Here is a 20,017-nt window from a genome sequence, read left to right on the forward strand (position 1 = left end):
CCTGTTAACAAGGATACTATAATTTTCTTTCGTTGATATGCTGTGGAAACTATTATAGGCCTGGCATATAACTTTTAATGTCATATTTCCTTCAAACCATAACTTTTGAAATTCTCACTCGTTTTCATTCGTTGAAACGGCAAAACATACTTTCTTTTTCTTACAAATCAAATAGTAGGCCTTACATTATATTTTTACCATAAAAATGTCCGCAAAGCAATTTAAACCAATGCTAGTAGGACCCCTACCCTGTAATCTCTTTAGCAAACAAAGACGATCTCCGAAATAGCCAGCTCTTAGCTGGCGAAAACAATCAATTTACAAAGATTGGTTTTAAAGTCTGGGGGCGTTACGAAGGTTATTTGGAAGTGTGTTCCAAACAGTTTATTTGATCATAAAACATACAGCGTAATATTTATGTTTTGTAAATGAAAGTTTTGTTTAAAATGTTGCCCAATTGCATGTAAGATTGTTGGGCAAAGTTGTTTTGAGGAGAAGCAAATTTCAACACATTGGTCCGATGATCACGGTGATGATGAAATCAAATAATTAATCACTCACGTGATGAAAGATCCTCATCGTGCTATAAACATGATCAGTGGTAGCGCTATAGGCCTGGGAATTTCTTTGCTATATTGAAGTTCTGGCAACACTGTAGCCATGCCGGTATTCCTATTAAACCCAGGGATATCGATCCACAATGCTAGTATTAGCCTTAGATTTCACGCGTTGATTTTGAAAAATTTTCAGCCGGCAGTAAAAAATGGTGAAATCAAAACGGAAATTCTGACAAAACTATGATATATCGCTCACGGTGATGTGCGTTAGAAAGTTGGGAAAAATCCTTCATTAGCGAATTACTACTTTGAAAAGCTAAAAGGTTGATCCAAAAAAAGGCTCGCGGGCAGAGTTTAAGCCTATCAAAATCTTACATGAAATGACTGAAGTTTAACACTAGGATTTGAAAAAAAAATACAGTATTAAGCACTACAATTATTCCTGACATTTACTGAAAAAATGAAAATGATTGCTTTTCATTTGGCCGAGAAAATTAATTTTATATTGAAAAGGTGTAACTCAAAATTTAGCTCATTTCAACACCAAATTCGATCGTTTGTATTGCCTCATTAAATGACTGAGTGAGCCTTGCATAACAAAAGAATCGGTTGTCCAGGTTGCTAACTGTACGATGATATAACAGAACCCATGCAATCAAGGGCACATATCAAGGTCAGTCATTGGCCGGCTTATACTGAATAGCAAGGCATTATACAAAGGGATACCTGATTTTGACGCCAATCACAACATAGCTTTGATAACAGTAGCTATAAATCAAAATAATGGATAATGGTCAGAGGTCAACGTTTCCAAAGCAGTATAGTATAGACGTAGACGCAAGCTTCATGCGGAAAACTTAAAAACATACTCGCCAGTCGTGCCCTTTTTTATAAGATTTGATACGGCGCCGAAGACTGCAGCAGTTTCAAAATCAGCCTGGAACCCTGTTTCCAGACATTTTGGATGTGGTTACAAGGAATTCAAAGTAATGTTATCATCAATAAACCCACATAGAGGAATACGACATCTATCGTGAGCCAATCTGCATTCTGTTGCCTGCAAAAGCCGATGATCAGACAGATATTCTAAAAGGAGCATGAATAGATATCCGCCTTAATTTCATGGTAAGCTTAACGCATTGAAAGCGAATGGTAACGTAGGTATGTGGAAAACCGCATTAACAATAACAAAGTATGTGCCCAAAGATTTAAAATATCAATAAAAAATATCATCAAAAATATCAAATTTTGGAAAAACGTCCCAAAATTAAAAAACAAAAACAAACCCGAACCTTCCAAAATAAATACATGTTCGCACTCGGCGGCCCAGTCACTACCTGCCGCTGTGATTTGGAGTAACTCGTCACTTCCAATCTCCAGATACCTGTACTTCAAGTTCGCCCATACCCCAGCCCCTAAGACAAAATATAAATGTACAATGGATCATGGGATATGTTCCCTATTATACTTGGAAACACCTTACCAATGCTTACATGTCATATACCGGGTAGCTTGAAAACGAATAAATTTCCTAGTTTAGAAATTTGAATCGACATTGGCACACAAAGTACGTAATATCCAAAATATGATAATTTGCATGAACCCAGGATATTACAAGTTTGTTTCCCTATATTTCTATTTTTTATCTGTACTTTCAAATTTAACATCATGTTGATAGGGAATTTTAGACTTTAGTGAGTAAGTAGGCCTTCCGTGGCCGCTCTTAACAGGGGGCTGGAGAAAAGGTTACCCTATTTTTTTATCTATGGTTTTAAAAAGTGAAGAGCAAAAAAAAAAAAAAAAAAAAAAAAAAAAAAAAAAAAGAAAGAAAGAAAAAGAACAATTTTAAGCATCTTTCACAATTTGTTCGCAATTTTTTCTTTAATAATTGTTTTTGCCGCCCTTCTTCTGCCACCCCTTCCTATTCGCCTTCTTTTACCAAGGGGGAGGGGGAGGGCTGGCGCCCAAAGACCGTCCCAATACGCACATGTTTATATTATCTTGATAATCACTATCCTACAAAAACTCTTCAACAACATCTGCAGATAATATTGTTTGATCTTTAACATATTAGGGAGATAGTACTCAAGAAATAACAAGAAATGTCTTTAAAAAAGACAATGCCTCCAAGATACCAGTGGGCACCTTTTGTTATTAGTTAAGGAGACACTTATAATGCTAGCTTTAAGGTAACGCTATTTGATATAGATTTTTGTCTGATTGAAATATGTGAGTCCATTCTCTCCTGATTACAAGACTGAAAATTTTATTTTAATCGGATATTCGGTTACCAAAATATGGCCTGTCAAAATGGCACGAAACCAAGAAGTTGGCAACAACTTTCTTTTATTTTTGTTATGCAATGTTGTCAGGTAGGCCTTATTTTCTAATTATATATGCAAGAATTATACAAAGTAAAATGTTCAGATCGGCTACAAAAAAACCCATGGATGCCTTTGGCAAATTTCCATTTGCATAATTAATTAGGGCCCTAATCAACTTTTCTAATAAGTTGGCCTAATTAATTATGCAAATTGAAATTTGCCAAAACGCAACCGTAATTTTGTAGTATAGTGTGTGTTCTACCCATGTACCATGCCTCAGTACCATAGCTCTTTTAATTGTATCTGAAATCTTTACTTTGCATAATTCATGCATGTAATTAGAAAATTATCTGGCAACTGGACTTGTCAAAAAGTTGTATCAAGAGTCATTTTTTGTGGATTTTTTTGACTGAAAATTACGATTGTAACGTTTCAGAGTAATTCGTATCAGATTCTTTTATGCTTGTTTATTATATTTTGTATTCAGGACTAAAATAATATTAATATTATTATATTTAGGGGGGTCTTTTCATAGGCCATTACTTTTTTGTATGTGTAATTGAATAAAAAATCAAAAACATTATTGTTTTGTTTTCTTTCCTTCATTTGTGCTTTGTTTTGCATCGAAAGGGCCAATATCAATACCTTGTTTGTTGCATTTTATTTTGATTTTTATCTTAACAAACAAAAAGCAAATTTCTCAGTCATAGTCTTGAAACGGTCATGGGTATGCATGCAAAAATATTGCAACAGTACTTAGTAGAATGTAAAAAACTGACATACATACCACCAACATGACCAACCACGCATGGGAATTGGGGAAGCAAATACTTTAAAACGAATTATTCCGAATTATATCAACCCAATAAAATTGCAATACTTTAGTACATGTATTTGAACAGCAATGAAGCCGGCCATAGGCGCGGCTAGGGGTATCATAGCATGACATGCCGTGTGTACATTGTATATTCACGTACACGTTGAACACGGCACAGCACATACATCTCGTATGCAGAAAAATCAAATAGCTAGCCGGTCTTTTCAATCCCATCATTTCAACCTATTATTATGATGTAGACACGATGATTGCTGCCTAGTCGAGCTAGGCCTGCATGCCAGTCGGCCTGCTGACTCGCCGCGTATTAAATGGCACAAAAATACCTCAAATTTTGCACAAAACAATCCATGATGTCAAATTATCACATCCAAAGTGTCGCCATGAACGTCAGTTTCAACTTCTCCAGCCAAAGTTTTTGCATTGATAATCAGATTTCACGTATTCATGAAATTAAACCTTGTTTGATGTGTATTCCCATTGCCCACAGCATAACGGTTTTCCAACTTGTCTTCTACGATAAAGCTGCTGATGAGCGCTGAGGCTACAACCTATAATTGAAGACCGAATTAATAAAAGACTAGTTTGTGTCTGACGTCATGACAAAGGCGCGCCGTGATTGGTTGCTGAACTGCGCAGTATGCCATTTTTGGACTGGTTGACAGGACGTCATACGCAAGCTAGTCTTTTTAATTCGGTCTTCAATTATACAACATTATGAGCTTGAAAATATTCTAATGCATAATTCATGAACTTGATAGACCCACGCCATTGGCCCCACGTGCTAGGTGTTTCTAGAATCCCTATAGAATGAGATTAATTTTAATGCTAATTTATTGCACATGCTGAGGAAGCGTGATTACCTTTTTGAACATTCGGAAATGGCGATAGGCGAATTTATGTATGGCGCAGAGTGGTGGGGGATATATATTGGGCTCTCGATATTGGGCGGAAGTTAGAGTACTTGTCAGAATATAAATTTGTACAATCGGCCTACATGCCGCGCAATGTGCGGCATTTTAGGTGTCAATTTCAAATCAAACTACCTCCTGCGGAGGCAGAAAAATTATCCATATCCATAGGCAAATACCAACATCACTCAAATTCGCAGTGGCTACATATCAGAGTCCTGGGCGTTCAAGCCGAAGATAAACATGATATAGAAAGTCAACAGGAGAACTGCACAGTGGATGCCATCGAGGAGTGGTGCTATCGGAGGTATCTGAGGGTATCTATGGCTCATCACAGAACGAATGACATACAATGCAAATAAAAATGTGTACACATTTTCTAGAAATTTCTGTACATATATTTACAAACACTAGTGGAAACTTAAAATTCTTTCACAGCGGTGAGAAGTGGACAAAACTATGAGGATTGAAAATGTTCTCATTTCTATGAAATTTTCTCATCCAAATGAATAAGAAATACTAAATCACCTGTCAACAGCCTGCCATAGATGGTTGTTTGACACTGAAATTAATGTGAGCTTCAATTTTCTCATAAGGAATTATTATGATTACTTTCTTTTGATGCAAAACACGTACATTGCGTTATTGTGTCAAAATGGGCGAATATAAAATCTAAGGAAGGCATAACCAGTATCTTGAGACATTGCTAATTTTATAATCTCACAAATTTTATTATTGATCATAATTGTTTTAAAAAAATCGATAAAATCAGCCTAAAAAGGTGTCATCTGAGATTTTTAAAAAGATAAAAAAATCGGCGACAAAGAGACGCGAACTTATTTATAATACTAGTTCACCCGTAGCTGTGAGAGTAATAGTCCAGGACCTGGCTACAACCTGGTTTACAACTCATCCGCCAGAGATTTTAAAAGTTGACTTGTGTTGGTGGACCACTCACCTCTAAGAATCACACAGGTGGATTTTTCAAAGCCCTTGCGAAAATGGAAATCCAAGATGGCCGCCGACGGCCATATTGAAAATATCAAATTTCAACCTCTAAACACAGGAGTATGTGTAATACCTCGTTTTAGGGGTTTTGGCATGCGGGGAATCGATTTATGACATCATTTTAATGATTAGAGGTCAAGGTCACGTGATAAGATCAAGTTAAATATCAAAATTCAAGATGGCCACCAGTAAACAACATGAAAATCTACATTTTCAACCATTCACCATAGAAGAATGCATAGTACCCCCTGTTGGGGGTTAAGGTGCAGAGAAAAGGTATTTCTCACGTCATCATGCGTGGTCAAGGTCATGTTGCAGTCACGGTCTAGGTCAGGAATCCGTAAAACAACTAAATGTTCCCATTTGTGCACATTTAGAAAGCAAATAGTCTAGAGATATATTTAAATATTTTGCAACCCAGCTCCATCTTTTATTTCAACTTCAATACTTCTTTTCAACTTTAATACTTCTTGTTTGGATCACAATACCAGAGGCCTAGTATTAAGCAGTCCATTCCCGATCAATCATAATTAATCAATGTCAAAGACCCTAGATACAAAATCTACCATTTAATCGTGCGATCGTACATTGTATACCCGCGATATTGAGCAATACCTTGGGTGAGAAACAGACCATTATCAGAAATAATGGGCGTGTTGTTCATGACTGGTGTGATGTTAGTTGGTTTGAGGTTGAGACCCCGATAGGGGCCGAAACCTCAAGAGGTAGCTGCTGAAGTTTTGCTTCTTGCACCGATCCACACATGAACAAGGTATGCTTCTGCTCGCTGCATATCTGCTTCTGAGGGAACAGCCGATTCTCCAAAATTGGAGAAGAACCTTACTGGACTACGTACGAGTGCTGCATGCTTCGTTCATCATCCCCTGTCAAGACATGGGCCTTGATGAGAACCCGACACAACTCGTCTCGTAGTTTGAGGTGCAGCAGATGAAATGGGATCATGCGCCTCTTCTCTCCTGTTCCAAACTGAACCCAAAGCTTCTGCAAGCCATTCTCCTTGAACAAGCCAATGTAGCGAAGAAGGATAATAGTATCTGTGTCATTAGACACAACAACGGTTCGCTTACATCCACTTTCAACTGCCCAATGCGCGAGAGGTATTATACGGCAGTCTGCCTTCTCTTGCCAGTTGTCAAGGATTGTTAGATCACTCGCAGCTGATATATTCAGCTTCATTCTCGCAGATAGCAGCTCTTCATTTACCACTATTCCACTCAGAACTATGTCCTCTAAATCTCATTCTGCAACCTCTCTTGCTAGCAGTTGTAGATGCTGCTTGTTCTGACTAGATGCCCAAAACTTGTCCAGCTGCATTGGAATTGGCACAGACTCATTAATGGCGGCCAAATCACAGTGCTATTCTCACCAGCTCTACGGATCCGCTCTCCCTCCTTAAAGCTATGCTCTCTGTAACTGCTTCCCCAAGAAATATCGGGCTAGACTGGAGAAGGTCATGTGCATATAGCTCTTCTGGAGCAAGTCCACGTAGTGTAGCAATCTCTGCCACCTTTTGTGCCTGTGCAATGTCCTTCGTAGAAACATTGACGTTGGTTGTTTCATTGCTGGTTTTCTTCGTGTTACCCTGTGAGTTGAAGACTGCGTACGTAACGTTCATCACGAAATTTCAGATAATTTATGCTCTATCACCATTCTCCAGCGCCTTCAGGAATCTTACCTTGACGATGTCATCGACGATTTGTTTTTGTTACAAAGTTGTAATGTGGAACAGCAGGTTCCGGTACTATGAAGGGGTTTTCCCGTGCCTTTACGAAGTCTAGAAGCCGTGCCACATTTTGGTCGAAGATAAGACTCTTGCGTCCACCAATCTCATACTGTATGGATGTTTCCAAATGATCAATGAGTCGAGTAAGTAACTGGAGAAGATTGCTGAATGCAAGAATCTCATGAAATAGAAGTCCAAACTCGGCCACGACAGCAGCATCTCCAGAGCTTCCAACAATCTGTTCCAGCTTTAAGTCGGCATCAGCTCGGTCCTTCACAACAAAATACCCCCATACAGGACCGACGGTAGAGGGTGGGGTAGGTGACCTCCGGAACCAAATACCATGATCCATACAGCAGATAGTTTATGGCATCAAACTCACGTAGGATCCCCATGGAAGCTTTCACTGTACCAACATGCAACAGCCAGTTGCCATCTTGGTCTGCAACAATCAGCTGCTTGATGAGAGAAACGATCTTGCGAAAATTCATGAAATACTTGCATAATTCTGATTTCTCCTGACACTCTAGGGAAATGCTTCAAATTGTTGACGGAGAGCCGCGGCAGCAACAGATACCTGCTCAAACTTGGTGACGCATCCCTGACGCTTCTTGATTTGCAACATTATTTTTGAGCTCAATAGCTGACTGGACAATGGAAATAGATGCATAGACTGCGCTGCATAACGCACTCCACATGAGTCAAAGACCTCGGATTTCCCGCATGCAAGAAACCCTAAAACGAGGTATTACACATACTCCTGTGGTTAGAGGCTGAAAATTGATATTTTCAATATGGCCGCTGGCGGCCATCTTGGATTTCCATTTTCGCAAGGGCTTTGAAAAATCCACCTGTGTGATTCTTAAAGGTGAGTGGTTCACCAACACAAATCAACTTTCAAAATCTCTGGCGGATGAGTTGTAAACCAGGTTGTAGCCAGGTCCAGGACAAAGTGTACTAACACTCCCTTTTGTGACCCCAGCCCCATCCGCACCCGGGGCGAGGGGTAGCCAGGAACATTGGCGAGGTGCAAAATGACCTACAAAAAGCTTTCGTGCAAACATCTATCCCTATAAATGATTTTTTGTGGTCTAATTCAAACAGTTTGACATGAAAAAAAGAGTGCTTTATGTGGTAAAATTTTAGGGTACATTTTTACATTTTGCTCAGAAAAGTGGGCCTTTTTGTCACATCCCCTCTACGCCCCTGCCCCTCCCAGTGTGTTGCTAATCTTCGAGTATCGAGTTTCGAGTTCGAGTATCGAGTTTCGAGTTGATATTGTCGAGTATCGAGTTGAAATCTTCGAGTATCGAGTTGCAATTTTCGAGTATCGAGTTGAAATCTTCGAGTATCGAGTTGCAATTTTCGAGTATCGAGTTGCAATTTTCGAGTATCGAGTTGAAATTTTCGAGTATCGAGTTGAAATTTTCGAGTATCGAGTTGAAATCTTCGAGTATCGAGTTGCAATTTTCGAGTATCGAGTTGAAATTTTCGAGTATCGAGTTGAAATCTTCGAGTATCGAGTTGCAATTTTCGAGTATCGAGTTGAAATTTTCGAGTATCGAGTTGAAATCTTCGAGTATCGAGTTGCAATTTTCGAGTATCGAGTTGAAATCTTCGAGTATCGAGTTGAAATTTTCGAGTATCGAGTTGAAATTTTCGAGTATCGAGTTGAAATCTTCGAGTATCGAGTTGAAATTTTCGAGTATCGAGTTGAAATTTTCGAGTATCGAGTTGAAATCTTCGAGTATCGAGTTGCAATTTTCGAGTATCGAGTTGAAATTTTCGAGTATCGAGTTGAAATCTTCGAGTATCGAGTTGCAATTTTCGAGTATCGAGTTGCAATTTTCGAGTATCGAGTTGAAATTTTCGAGTATCGAGTTGCAATTTTCGAGTATCGAGTTGAAATTTTCGAGTATCGAGTTGAAATCTTCGAGTATCGAGTTGCAATTTTCGAGTATCGAGTTGAAATTTTCGAGTATCGAGTTGAAATCTTCGAGTATCGAGTTGCAATTTTCGAGTATCGAGTTGAAATTTTCGAGTATCGAGTTGAAATCTTCGAGTATCGAGTTCAATTTTCGAGTATCGAGTTGCAATTTTAATTTTCAATCTGCTTTTGAAGTAGGCTATAGGATGTCCCTCTCCGACATGAAGAGAAAGCACAAATGTTTAACCCTTCTCTATCCAATTTGTTATTACGTTCTCCACGGAATTCGTAAAAGCCCCGGTAAAAGCACACTAGTTGTTCATAAAAAGGGGTAGGCCTACTAGTGGATAGGTATTAACCTCGGGGGTATTACCCTCCGAGTAGGCCTACATTGATACCAGAATGACTAAATTAGACTAGGGTTAACTTATATATATATACCGGGATATATACACGTTACCATTATATTAAGGGCTCGTGGATAACGAAAAAAAGGAAAATCTGCATCAGAAAATTCAAACTAGAAAATCGTTCATTTTAGCATACTTCAAGTTTCAAACTCGAAAACCTGCAAAATGAGCCTACTTCGAGTTTTATACTCGAAAATCTGTAAAATGTTTAATTTTAGAGTTTCATTTATACCTATTATAATGAAAAGCAAACTACTTCACATCATATTAGATTAACCCTACTCTAACGCAGGGGTGCATGGTACCGTGGTATCCAACTCCCCTTACGGATGACTTTAACGTAACCCTAAAACGCTTTTATTTAGTTTTAGCACCCTCTACTTTTTATATAGCTCGAAAATCGTTCATTTTGGCATACGTCGAGTTTCAAACTCGAAAACCTTTAACATGAGCCTACTTCGAGTTTTAAATTCGAGAATCTGCAAAATTTTAAATGTTCGAGTTTCATTCATACCTCATACCTATCATAATGTAAGGTAAACTAAATTTACTTCAGATCATTAGATTAACCATATAGTCCAACGAAGGGGTGGTATCGTGGTATCCAGCCCGGGATCCAACACCCCAACAGATAAGTTTACCGTAACCCAAAACGCTTTTATTTAAGCTTTAGCACACATTTCTTTTGTGCATGCGCATGTGCGAAAAATGTATCATTTGTAACAGGAAAGTTTAACTCGAACTTCGTTCATTTGAGCGCATTTCGAGTTACAAACTCGAAAACCTGCAAAATGAGCGTTCTTCGAGTTAAAAATTCGAAAACCTGCAAAATGATTAATATTCGAGTCTCGTCCATATTTACTATATATGAAAGGCAAAATACTTCAGATCAATCTAGATTAACATTTGGCCTAATAATATGTGTTTACCACTTTGATTAAGGGCCGCATGTGCGAAAAGTGTATCATTTGTAACAGGAAAGTTAAACTCGAACTTCGTTCATTTGAGCGCATTTCGAGTAACAAACTCGAAAACCTGCACAATGAGCGTACTTCGAGTTAAAAACTCAAAAACCTGCAAAATATCCAATATTCGAGTGAAATCCATATTTACTGTATATGAAAGGCAAAATACTTCAGATCAATTTAGATTAACCTTTGGCCTAAATAATATGTGTTTATCACTTTGATTAAGGGCCGCATGTGCGACAAATGCATCATTTGCAACAGAAAAGTTTAACTCGAACTTCGTTCAATTGAGCGCATTTCGAGTAACAAACTCGAAAACCTGCAAAAAGAGCGTACTTCGAGTTAAAAACTCAAAAACCTGCAAAATAACCAATATTCGAGTGAAATCCATATTTAATATATATGAAAGGCAAAATACTTCAGATCAATTTAGATTAACCTTTGGCCTAAATAATATGTGTTTACCACTTTGATTAAGGGCCGCATGTGCGACAAATGCATCATTTGCAACAGAAAAGTTTAACTCGAACTTCGTTCATTTGAGCGCATTTCGAGTAACAAACTCGAAAACCTGCAAAATGAGCGTACTTCGAGTTAAAAACTCGAAAACCTGCAAAATGATCAATATTCGAGTGAAATCCATATTTACTATATATGAAAGGCAAAATACTTCAGATCAATCTAGATCAACCTTTGGCCTAATAAAATGTGTTTACCACTTTGATTAAGGGTCGCATGTGCGACAAATGCATCATTTGCAACAGAAAAGTTTAACTCGAACTTCGTTCATTTGAGCGCATTTCGAGTAACAAACTCGAAAACCTGCAAAAGAGCGTAGTTCGAGTTAGAAACTCGAAAACCTACAAAATGATCAATATTCGAGTGAAATCCATATTTACTATATATGAAAGGCAAAATACTTCAGATCAATTTAACTTAACCTTTGGCCTAAATAATATGTGTTTACCACTTTGATTAAGGGCCGCATGTGCGACAAATGCATCATTTGCAACAGAAAAGTTTAACTCGAACTTCGTTCATTTTAGCGCATTTCGAGTAACAAACTCGAAAACCTGCAAAAGAGCGTAGATCGAGTTAAAAACTCCAAAACCTACAAAATAACCAATATTCGAGTGAAATCCATATTTACTGTATATGAAAGGCAAAATACTTCAGATCAATCTAGATTAACCTTTGGCCTAATAATATGTGTTTACCACTTTAATTAAGGGTCGCATGTGCGACTAATGTATCATTTGCAACAGGAAAGTTTAACTCGAACTTCGTTCATTTTAGCGCATTTCGAGTAACAAACTCGAAAACCTGCAAAAGAGCGTAGATCGAGTTAAAAACTCGAAAACCTACAAAATGATCAATATTCGAGTGAAATCCATATTTACTATATATGAAAGGCAAAATACTTCAGATCAATTTAGATTAACCTTTGGCCTAAATAATATGTGTTTACCACTTTGATTAAGGGCCGCATGTGCGACAAATGCATCATTTGCAACAGAAACGTTTAACTCGAACTTCGTTCATTTGAGCGCATTTCGAGTAACAAACTCGAAAACTTGCAAAATGAGCGTACTTCGAATTAAAAACTCGAAAACCTGCAAAATGATCAATATTCGAGTGAAATCCATATTTACTATATACAGTATATGAAAGGCAAAATACTTCAGATCAATCTAGATTAACCTTTGGCCTAATAATATGTGTTTACCACTTTGATTAAGGGCCGCGTGTGCGAAAAATGTATCATTTGCAACAGGAAAGTTAAACTCGAACTTCGTTCATTTGAACGCATTTCGAGTAACAAACTCGGAAACCTGCAAAATGAGCCACTGCAAAACGATCACTTATCGGATTAAGTATTGGACACAATAGATGAAGTATTTGATTGACAAGGTTACCCCTGCGTCCCCTAGCCGCTTGTTGATTGGCATGATTGGGTAGAAGTTTGTCATCTTATTTTGAAGGTAAATCAAATAAGTTCGTGTTTATTTTAATACTAGTAGGCTACGGTCATGAATAAACTAGCTAAATATTAATGGTGGTTTTTTTGTCAATGACGTCAATTCAGTGTTAAGCTTATAAATACGGTACCGTACTGTCCATGTACATGTGTCGGTCGCAGTCGCAATAAACTGAATCTCGACCTACTCCCCTAAAATTCTCACACGCTTTGCGCATGTGCAAGTACTAGTCTGTGTTCAAGACTTTGCGTGTATTCATGATGTATTGACCAGGCGAGCACGTATATTTGTATTGACCAGGCGAGCACGTATATTTGCCGTGCTTGAGATCACTCGCGACTCGGTAGCCTACAACTTATTACAATTGTGCTAAAATCATGAAAAATAAACTGTTACTTTTATGATAAAAGAAAATATATCTATAGGCCCCTATCCATAGAAATTATTAATGCTTTATGCAATCAACTATCATAATGTCGTGAGTTGGTTATAGGCCTGTACCCGGGCCTATGCCTAGCTTAAATGCCTAGCTTAGGCTCTTTAAGATTTTTTAAAACGGCACGATGACTGTTAATTAGGTAGGCCTATTAATTATTAATTTTAATTAAAAATAATAAGTAATTAAAATTACTTATTATTTTCTTAATTTTGAAACGAGTGGTCACATCCCAATATCAACGGTACATTTTGGCACTGCAGATATAATTATTGCGATTATGGTTGATTTTATAGGCCTACATTGATATCAAAAATGCAGGGGTGTTTCAGTATCATAGTTAAGAAGTATAAAAAAAGTAGCAAATTAATATAGGCCTATGTCATTTTGAGAAAATGTCAAATAAAGATCAAATAGGCCTAGTTAAATATTTTGCAATTCTCAATTTTGGACGCGGGAATTATTAGGCTAAATAAATAAGAAATAAGTAAATAAATAAACATGTTTCACGTCTCCTCTGACTTTCTTTTTTGAGGTTTCTTCGATTTATAGGCCTATAGACCTTTTTCTGAAATTCAGTTTAATATAGGCTAACTTTTCAAAACATAGGCCTATCTATAGGCTATGTCTAGGAAGTTGAGATGCTTTCTATAACCTAGCTAATAAAGGCCTACAAGAAACATTTTTGGTTTTGGAAGGTTATGTGATAATTAAAGGGGTCTTACCGGTACCTCTCAGAAAAACAAATAAAAGGCTTATTAGGCCTGTTGTCAGTGCAGTGGCGGCGCCAGGAATTATTAAAGTGAATTTCAGGGGGAGGGGCGCAAAATAAACAAATTTTGAGCAAAATTGCCGCAAAAAGTGGAAATTTTCATAATTTTGAGTTTTTACTGGGTATTTACCGGCAATTTTGCGATAAAAATAAAAACTCCCTCTTCCTTCTCTTTTATTCAAAAAGCCGGATGTGAAACATGTTTGTTTATTTTGTTTGTTTAGGCCTATAAGTTTGTTTATTTATTTGTTTATAAGTTTGTTTATTTGTTTGTTTAAAACTTTGTTGTTATTTGTTTGTTTGTTTATCTTTGTTATTTAATTTGTTTATTTGCCATGTAGGCCTATTTTGTTTGTTTTTAAGTTTGTTTGTTTATTAATATTTGTTTATAAGTTTGTTAATTTGTTTAAACCTTTATTCATAATTTCTTTGTTTGTTGACCTTTTTGTTAATTATATTGTTTATTTGTTTGTTTATAAGTTTGTTTGTTTGTTTCTTTGCTTGTTTGTTTATCTTTTGTTTATTTGTCTGTATTTTGTTCAAGGTGTAAGTGTTTATTTATTTATTTATTTGTTTATAAGTTTGTTGATTTGTTTATAACTTTATTAATGTTTGTTTATCTTTTGTTAATTATATTGTATATTTGTTTATTTGTTTTTGCTTGTTTGTTTATCTTTTGTTTATTTGTCTGTATTTTGTTTAAGTTGCAAGTTTGTTTGTTTATTTATTTGTTTATAAGTTTGTTGATTTGTTTATAACTTTATTAATGTTTGTTTATCTTTTTGTTAATTATATTGTATATTTGTTTATTTGTTTTTTGCTTGTTTGTTTATCTTTTGTTTATTTGTCTGTATTTTGTTTAAGTTGCAAGTTTGTTTGTTTATTTATTTGTTTATAAGTTTGTTGATTTGTTTATAGCTTTATTGTTAATAAGTTTGTTTATCTTTTTGTTAATTATATTGTATATTTGTTTGTTTATTTCTTTTTTGCTTGTTTGTTGATCTTTTGTTTATTTGTCTGTATTTTGTTTAAGTTGCAAGTTTGCTTGTTTGCTTATTTGTTTATCTTTTGTTTATTATTTTGTTTCTTTGTTTGTTTAAAAGTTGTTTATCTTTTTGTTATTTATATTGTTTATTTATAGGTTTATTTATTTATTTGTTATATATTTTAGTTACTTTATTTATTTGTTTATTTATTGTTTGTTGATTTGTTTTTTTATTATTTTGTTGAATTTTTGCACATTTGTTTATTCGATTATTTGTTTATTTGTTTATAAGGTTTTAAATTTATTTATCTATGTATTTGTTTGTTTGTTTATATAGTTACTTCCAGAGTGGTGTAAATCGTTTTCATTTAATAAATTAATAATTGCTAACCGCTGCTTGCCTATTTGTTTGTTTGCTTGCCTATTTGTTTGTTTGCTTGCCTATTTGTTTGTTTACTTGCCTATTTGTTTGTTTACTTGCCTATTTGTTTGTTTACCTGCCTATTTGTTTGTTTACTTGCCTATTTGTTTGTTTACTTGCCTATTTGTTTGTTTACTTGCCTATTTGTTTGTTTACTTGCCTATTTGTTTGTTTACTTGCCTATTTGTTTGTTTACTTGCCTATTTGTTTGTTTGCTTACATGCCTATTTGTTTGTTTGCTTGCCTATTTGTTTGTTTACTTGCCTATTTGTTTGTTTACTTGCCTATTTGTTTGTTTACTTGCCTATTTGTTTGTTTACTTGCCTATTTGTTTGTTTACTTGCCTATTTGTTTGTTTACTTGCCTATTTGTTTGTTTGCTTACTTGCATATATGTTTGTTTACCTGCCTATTTGTTTACTTGCCTATTTGTTTGTTTACTTGCCTATTTGTTTGCCTACTTGCCTGTTTACTTGTTTACTTGTTTGATTACTTGCCTGCTTACTTGTTTGTTTACTTGCCTGTTTACTTGCCTGTTTACTTGTTTGTTTACTTGCCTGTTTACTTGTTTACTTGTTTGTTTACTTGCCTTTTTACTTGTTTGTTTACTTGCCTGTTTACTTGTTTACTTGTTTGTTTACTTGTTTGTTTATTTGTTTACTTGTTTGTTTACTTGTTTGTTTGTTTACTTGTTTGTTTGTTTATTTATTTACTTATTTACCTTTTTACTTATTTACTTACTTGTTTACTTGTTTATTTATTTATTTAATTAATTATTGATTGGTTGGTATAATTATTGAAATGTTGATTATGTTAATTAATATGTTGATTGATTGATTGAATGGCTGAGTAAGTGATGATCTATATTGATCGCATGAGTGATTGAATGAGTTCTGAAGTATTACTTGATAACTAGGCGGTTACCCATTTTTGGCGGTTCTCGGCTGGGTGCGATTACCTGGCTGATGGTGACTGTACCCACCAAGTTTCATGCCCATATGACAGTTTTTACTAATTTGACCTCAGATGACCCTGATGACCCCAAAATGACCTTCCAAAATTTGGCTCTAAATGTTGACTGTCCCCACCAAGTTTCATGCCCATACGGCAGTTTTTACTAATTTGACCTCAGATGACCCGTGGGTGACCTCGGATGACCCCAAAATGACCTTCCAAAAAATTGGCTCTCAATGTTGTCTGTACCCATCAAGTTTCATGCCCATACAACAGTTTTTACTAATTTGACCTCAAATGTCGGAGAGGGGACATCCTATAGCCTACTTCAAAAGCAGATTGAAAATTAAAATTGCAACTCGATACTCGAAAATTGAACTCGATACTCGAAGATTTCAACTCGATACTCGAAAATTGCAACTCGATACTCGAAGATTTCAACTCGATACTCGAAAATTGCAACTCGATACTCGAAAATTGCAACTCGATACTCGAAGATTTCAACTCGATACTCGAAAATTGCAACTCGATACTCGAAGATTTCAACTCGATACTCGAAAATTGCAACTCGATACTCGAAGATTTCAACTCGATACTCGAAAATTGCAACTCGATACTCGAAGATTTCAACTCGATACTCGAAAATTGCAACTCGATACTCGAAAATTGCAACTCGATACTCGAAGATTTCAACTCGATACTCGAAAATTGCAACTCGATACTCGAAGATTTCAACTCGATACTCGAAAATTGCAACTCGATACTCGAAGATTTCAACTCGATACTCGAAAATTGCAACTCGATACTCGAAGATTTCAACTCGATACTCGAAAATTGCAACTCGATACTCGAAAATTGCAACTCGATACTCGAAGATTTCAACTCGATACTCGAAAATTGCAACTCGATACTCGAAGATTTCAACTCGATACTCGAAAATTGCAACTCGATACTCGAAGATTTCAACTCGATACTCGAAAATTGCAACTCGATACTCGAAGATTTCAACTCGATACTCGACAATTGCAACTCGATACTCGAAGATTTCAACTCGATACTCGACAATTGCAACTCGATACTCGAAAATTGCAACTCGAAACTCGATACTCGAACTCGAAACTCGATACTCGAAGATTAGCAACACACCCCCTCCCATCCCAAGTCAATATAAACAACTACCTCTAGACGCGCACACCCCAACCTACACCGCACACCTGCTATACTAACACTCCCTGTGTAACCCATATCACACAGCCCGCCTCTTCAATCTATATGCACACCAGAAACGACTCACGCACACATCACCTAAAATATGCAAACATTAAAAACACCCCCCCCGTATGCACAATATGTAAGGTTCACCATCCCCACACTCATGATCTCCAAAAGTATGCCCGTATTCACTTTTAGGCAATTTATAAACATTTTTTGCGCTGACTTGCGCTGGGATCACTGAATGGGACTTTAAATCTATCATGTTAAAATAACAAAGTAAAAAGGATCACGTTGCAATATCATGCATTAACATCTTAATTACATATTTTAACCAGCCCAGTCCTTCATACGTATGTTATAAAATCTAGTTAATTGGCAGTATAATTTAAACTTGGGAAATAATTAATTGGATTGGTATTTGCTTTGGATGTGCAGGATGAGCCACATCTATTTATTTTACATTCATGTGCGCTACATTGATGTCACGTGCCTTGACGTTCTTGTGTAAATATTTCAAAGGTAATGCACGCGTATTTAAAAAATGGACAACGATGAGGCAAAATGAAGGGCATGCCGAAGTAAATAGTAATGCTTCATTAAATTGTTTCTGTGTTGCTAGAATTACAGTGATTGATAATAATACTAGATCAACGACTTAAAATTACCCACTTTCTTTGCAACTATCAATAAAAGCTACCATCAGCTAGTGCAGCAGATCGCAAACTGTGGATCTCGACCTTTTAGGCATATTAGAGGTCGCGGCTTCTTCCAGAAAGGGTCGCGGGACTTGCCGAAAAAATGCATCTCAGTGACTTAAGTGCATTGTACCATTATATTGTATCTATTTTGACACATTTTAGCATTAAAATAGCAATTTATTTTTATCCAGGTAAAGTCAGTCTGAGAGCCGGTCAACGGGACGATTGGGAAATTATGCCAACTTTGGACATTTTCGCTAATAAATTTCGGTAAGTAAGTAACAGGATTTGCGATTAGCTGTGGGTCGCGCCATATTTTTTAATGAAATTATGGTCATGGGGAAATGTTTGGGAAACTCTGAGCTAGTGCAAATTATGTTAAAACATGGGAACCCTATTAGCGAGCGATGGCCGAGTCTTGAATATGCACCTAGTACCTTTTACATCACATGGTAAGATATTTGGTGCTACTAAGACATAACAAACTTTGTTTGGTTTTGTTATTTCAGTTTAACATTTGATACACAGATTTTGAATATTATCGCGTGATAAAAAGGGGGTTTATTGTATTTCATGCTTATTTCTCGGTAACGCGGTAAGTAGGCCTACACTATAATTGGGAATGGCCAAGGAGGTTATAATAAACACGGAGAAGCCATATATTACGTAACGCATTGTTTCTTTGATGCCGAATTGATTTGCCGACAGGCTATTCATAAAAGTGGTACCATTGTTTCGGAGAAATAAGTGATGAATACAAGTTCATGTGTAAGCGCCCCACTTAAGAAAGTGATATCATTGTGTCCTAACCATTCAGGTCTTTATTATTGATGGCTTGTTGGATTGTCATGAAACATGGTGGATGTGAGCGTGATAATGTCAGGTCAAGGTCATCCAATGTCAACTGAGTATAGATGTTTAGAGTGTCGTGAAACTTGACGAATGTGATCGAAATGGAGCACCAAAATGTTAAAGGTTATGTGAAGGTCATCATTCTGAGGTCAACTGAGTACAAATTGTTGGATTGTCATGATGGGTCAATTGAGTATTGTTTGATTGTACTGAAACTTGTGATGCAAAAATGTTTAATATCATGTCTACGGTATGTCATCTGAGGTCAACTGAGTATAGGTTGCTGGACTCGAGCAGCAAAGGACATTGGAGCACATTTACGGGGCAGACTATACTACAGACACGCTCTGATAAGGGCTTAGAAAAACAGTGCAGAAATTTTCAAATATGCAAAATTCTTTCCTCACTACGCTTCCATTATACATGTACATCTAGACCATTATTATAAGGTTTGCAAATTGGGAACTCAAACATATGTCATGTGCGGGGGGAAAAGATTTGTTGGCAGGCCGAAAGGGGCAAGCAATTCTTTTTGGCACGCCGTTGGGAAGTTTTAAGCTTTGCCCTCAACATCAGGAAGCATGTAAAGTTTCATCTCCAGCAGATGGATCTTCAGGGAATTCAACAGAAGAAAATGTTAACCAAGAAACACTTGAAAATCATATCATCAACATCATGAACTATGTGCTGCTTTTAACACCAGGCAGCTACCAGTACTAACCCGGTACAAGCAACAGTGCATCAATTCTACGAGAACACCAATCAGCAATAGGAAGTATGTGAAGCTTTATCTTCAGTAGATGAATCTACTACGGTGGATTCAAGAGGTCTATTGCAAACGCTCTTCAGTTACCCAAGGAAACATGTACAACGAAATACATAAAGCATTGACGCTAGTAGGTCACATTCAGTCAGGAAAATATGACAAAATTACAAACATCAAAATTAAAAAGCCTTCTAGCCAAGATAAGAGGAAATACAAGCGGACAGCATTCTTTCTGAATCAGAGATATGATTAGGTC

At 36.4% G+C, this 20,017-nt stretch overlaps 1 protein-coding gene across 1 annotated transcript in view; it reads left to right on the top strand.

Moving 5' to 3' along the window:
* Window positions 1-20,017, top strand: part of LOC140170291 (uncharacterized) — a 63,848-nt gene that overhangs the window by 3,369 nt on the left and 40,462 nt on the right. The window contains exon 2 of the mRNA XM_072193661.1: window positions 18,335-18,413. The gene's annotated coding sequence lies outside the window, so the exon portion shown is untranslated. The remainder of the gene's footprint in view (window positions 1-18,334; window positions 18,414-20,017) is intronic.

Source organism: Amphiura filiformis, chromosome 14 (assembly GCF_039555335.1).
Source record: "Amphiura filiformis chromosome 14, Afil_fr2py, whole genome shotgun sequence".
NCBI lineage: Eukaryota > Metazoa > Echinodermata > Ophiuroidea > Amphilepidida > Amphiuridae > Amphiura > Amphiura filiformis.